The sequence below is a fragment of the Piliocolobus tephrosceles genome, chromosome 12 (assembly GCF_002776525.5).
Source record: "Piliocolobus tephrosceles isolate RC106 chromosome 12, ASM277652v3, whole genome shotgun sequence".
In the NCBI taxonomy this organism is placed as follows: Eukaryota; Metazoa; Chordata; class Mammalia; order Primates; family Cercopithecidae; genus Piliocolobus; species Piliocolobus tephrosceles.
Genome location: NC_045445.1, coordinates 106056257 through 106060768, shown reverse-complemented (window position 1 = coordinate 106060768; position 4512 = coordinate 106056257). Strand labels below are relative to the sequence as shown.

At 45.1% G+C, this 4512-nt stretch overlaps 1 non-coding gene across 1 annotated transcript; it reads right to left on the bottom strand.

Moving 5' to 3' along the window:
- Positions 1-259: 259 nt before the first annotated feature.
- On the bottom strand, positions 260-366 carry LOC111536448. Its single transcript, XR_002729737.1, has one exon. It is a non-coding gene; the product is annotated as a U6 spliceosomal RNA (small nuclear RNA).
- Between the last annotated feature and the right edge of the window lie 4146 nt (positions 367-4512).

The window sequence follows — 4512 nt, the reverse complement described above, 5'->3', positions numbered from 1 at the left end:
GTTGCCGTTGTTTTTGGTGTTTTAGTCATGAAGTGTTTGCCCATGCCTATGTCCTGAATGGTATTGCCTAGGTTTTCTTCTGGGGTTTTTATGGTTTTAAGTCTTACATTTAAGTCTTTAATCCATCTTGAGTTAATTTTTATATCAAGTGTAAGGAAGGCGTCCAGTTTCAGTTTTCTGCCTATGGCTAGCCAGTTTTCCCAACACTATTTATTAAATAGGGAATCCTTTCCCCATTGCTTATTTTTGTCAGGTTTGTAAAAATATGGAACACTTCACGAATTTGTGTGTCGTCCTTGTGCAGGGGCCATACTAATCCTCTCTGTATCTTTCCAATTCTAGTATATGTGCTGCTGAAGGAAGCACAGATCCTCTTTTTTTCTTGCTATTTGAAATATTATTTCCATGAGCACTCATACCCATACAAATATTCTTATACATTTCTCCAATTGTTTTCTGCATATAAATGTTTAAAACTGATATTAATACATCAAAAAGCTCCTTGTAGGCCTTTGCATTCATACCGCTTACCATATTGCCCTCCAGAAAGATGGTGCCCCCGTCTCCTGTAAGACAGTTCTGGCTTTACCTCACTCTTCCCCTGAGCCTGCAATGACTTTTTATGCCAATAGAACAAGATAACAATTTCTGAGGATGGCGTTTGATCCATGATCTACAACGTGACCCCAAACCTTCTTTTCAATTTTGTTTTTATCTCAGAGGCAGTATACACAGTGGTTAGGAACACATCTTTGGAAGAGGCTGCTTGGTATTGAATCCTGAATTTACTGCTTTTTAGATGAGTATTCCTACAAAAGTGACTGAGTCTCTCCCTGCCTTGATTTCCTTATCTCTGGGGGATGTGGTTCCATTAAAATTTGCGAGGGAGCTCATTTTTAGTTGTCAAATTTTCTTATGATTAAACATTATGAATATTATTTTTAAAATCTTATAAATGTGAGTGGTTTGCCATCATCAGATGCCATGAGGACAATGAATCTGAGAGGCACGGAGGAGGCTGGCAGAGCAGCTTGGACAGAGGTGCTTAGGGTTGGGGAGGAGAGATGGCGAGGGCTGAGATGGTGGTGGTGAAAATGACAAGGGAAAAGGAACCATGTGTAAGGATAAGCAGAGAAGGCTAGCAGAGGAAGGGCTTGGCTGCATGTGAATGTCCTGAGGGCTTTGAGGCTCGCTTTCCAGTGTGCCTGCTGCTGCCCTCCGCCCACTATCCTTCCAAAGTCTGGGGAATGCTGCAGTTTACTTTCACTCTGCCTGTGGGGAAAATTTGGGGTTGTATTCAGCATGCTAGGGAAGGGAGAGCTGAATTTTATTGCTAGCTCACTGCACCACTGGTTTTATCCCAGCTTCAAAAGTGTTCTTGAACAGCAAATGCCATTTGGATGAGACTGTCTTTCTCATCCTCCACTTTTGCTCTCCCTTTGCTCGTCTTTACTCTTTCATTACTGTATCTCCGGGTGTGTACCACAGGTAAGCACCATGGCACATGCTGTGGGGTACATATATAGGAGACAACATGAACCTTATTCTGCAAGGGACACAGAAGGGCATCTCCAATCAATCCCTCATGTCTTTTTTCCCCAGAAGACTTCAGAAATCACAGCTTTGACAAGGGAAAGAGGAAAGGAGACCGCTGGTTGTCGAATCCCTACTGCTACGTGCCAGGTAGCATGCTAGACACTCATATTGTGGCGTGTCCCCCACCAGGTTACTTAAGGGTACATGCCAGCTGCTTAAACCGTAAAGGCTAGGCTGGGAGCCAAGGCCATGTTACCCAGCTGAGGGACAGGTGTTCCCAAGAACCCAGACATCCCAGAGGGTATCTGAGAACCTACCAAGAAAAACAGTCCCATCACACACACACACACAATAGGCAAAGAGCCAGAAAATCAGTTTAAAGGACCTTAGAGACAGAAAGTGATATGGAGCTCTACAGCTGTCCTGCTGCCACCCAGGAGTGTCCCATATCTAGTCTTAATAAAGTCATCTACTCGCCAAGCTGGACTTGTCCGAGTCATTCTTTGGTCTCTTAGCACCTTCCCAGTTTGGGAGGCAGGAACAGGCGTTACAGTCCCAAGTCTTTCTCATGACAACACTGTATATAAAATGTTCTTGTTTAATCCTCTCAATGACTATAGTGGCTTTATTATCTCATTTTATAGTTGAACAAATTGTGACTCAGAGACTTTCAGTAACTTGTGCAAGGCTATACAACTAGAGATTGCAAGACAGGTCTGTGTGGCTGACATTTGACCCCACTCTGGCCTTCATTATCTTTACATTTCTTGGCCAAGGGACTATGGAAACCCACATTCATCCTTCTGTTGTTCAGAGGACCTCACTTATACTTATTCTCAGAGGGAGGTGAGGTTCTGGAAGTGAAGTTATGAGCGGAGTTTTCCCACAGCTTCCGCTAAACTCTTGCTTCTGAAAGAGGCATACATGTTGGCTAGTGCTATGGAGGGTGTCAATGTCCTTGGACTGGCAGAAGTTCTGGAGAGTGGTGAACTTTCTCAGTTAACCTCCTCTCTTAGGCTCCTTAGGTCCACACTGATAATCTGGTTGGGTTACCTATGGCATGAGGAAAGCCATACCCAGTTCAGCAAGAAACCTAGTATCCTAGTTTTCTGCAGAAAACCCTGGAAGTCACGTTGCTGCTGCAGCTGAGTCTTCTGACTCTGGATTTTGGTGATTGATGATGAGAAATGGGATGACTGCAGGGTGTCCTACAGAAGGGAAGTTAGCAAGCAGCCAGGTTTTGGGTTGGCTCGGTTTTATCCATGGTGTGGCTTCTTTCAGGTTTACGTTGATTAGCCCTCTTGAGAACAGTGGCAGCTTGGTTACTCAGTGGCAGCCTGGGGTGTCTCCCAGGACAGGCTGGTTGCTAGGCATCCTGAGGTAGCGGCTGCCATGAGAACTGCAGGCAGCCTGAGCTCCGCTGTGCTCAGCACTCTGGGGCTTCTGAGAGCCCTGATCTGATCATCTGATATACCAGGAAGGTGTGTTTCTTGTTGAAGGAGAGGAGGACATTCCCCAGAGGCTGATAGATTTTTAAGGCTGCACATCTCTTGTGTTCCTCCCTGTGGGGAGCTCCAGGAAGCTCTTCTGGCGGGCTGGGTAGGAGGCTTCCCTGTGGGAGTTCATAACATCACATCTACGCTTTTATTCCTGCATTTATCTTGGTAAGTTGAAATGATCTACCTATGAAGTTAAGGACAGATCACTAGAGGAGGATGGGGAGTCAGTGTCCCCAGCACCTAGAATAGTGCCTGGAACACGAGAGATCCACAATCAATGGAGACTTGTTTGTGAAGCTGAGAGGGCTGCTCTCAGAGACTCAGGTTCCTTCCGTCTTCCTGATCTGCTTCTGTCCTCACAAGTAGTCGCAAGATGGCTGATCTGTTTTTATACCTCACGTCCACATTACAGATAGTAAGAAGGAAAAATTGAGACAGAAAAAAAGATGGCCTTTTATTGTATAAGCAAGGCTTTTCCAGAAATCCCTGGCAGGTTAGTGTCACATGGCTGTCTCTAAGCAGCAAGGGAGTTTGGGAAAATATATGTTTTCACCTAGGCTTGTTGCCCTCTTAAAGTCAGGATTCCTTTAGCCAGTATGAGAATGTATTAGTTTTCCAGGGCTTCCATAACAAAGTACCCCAAACTTAAATGGCAGAAATGCGTTGTCTCACAATTCTGGAGGCTAAAAGTCTGAAATCAAGGTATTAGCAGGGTTGGTTCCTTGGAAGGCTGTGTGGAGAACTTGTTCCATGCCTCTCTCCTAGCTCCTGGTAGTTTCGTGGCAATCTTTGGTATCCCTTGGTTTGTAGGTGCATCACCTGATCACCACCTTCACCTTCACACGATGTTCTCCCTCAGGACATGTCTGTCTCTGTGTCCAAACTTCTCCTTTTTATAAAGATGTAATCACATTGGATTAGGGCTCCTCCCGATGACCTCATTTTAACTTGATCATCTGCAAAGACTTTATTTCCAATAAGGTACACTCACAGACACTGCAGGTTAGGATTTCAACATCTTTTGGGAGAACACAATTCAACATATCATAGGAAGTTTTAAAACATAGCCTTCAAAATCTTTGATACTCCTGTTATCAGGAGGTGATGTCCATGCCCCTTGCCTTGAATCTGATTGCTTATGATTGTGTCGACTAATAGTGTATGGTGGAAGAGACTTCCAAAATTAGGACATAGAAGGCCTTGCAGCTCCTGCTTGACTTTCTTGGGACACTCTGGAAGAAGCCAGTTGCCGTATTAGAAGTCTGAACATCTCGAGACTGCCATCCTGGTGAGGCCACATGTAGGTGCTCTAGCCGACATCCCCAGCTGAGCTCCTGGCCAGTAGCAGTGTCAATGCCAGCCTATGTGTGTGCCATCTTGGATGTCCAGTCCAGTTGAGCCATCAGAGGACTACAGCTCCAGCTGGCATGTGACTGCAACCCCAAGCAAGGACTACTTGTATAAGCCCTTCTCCAAT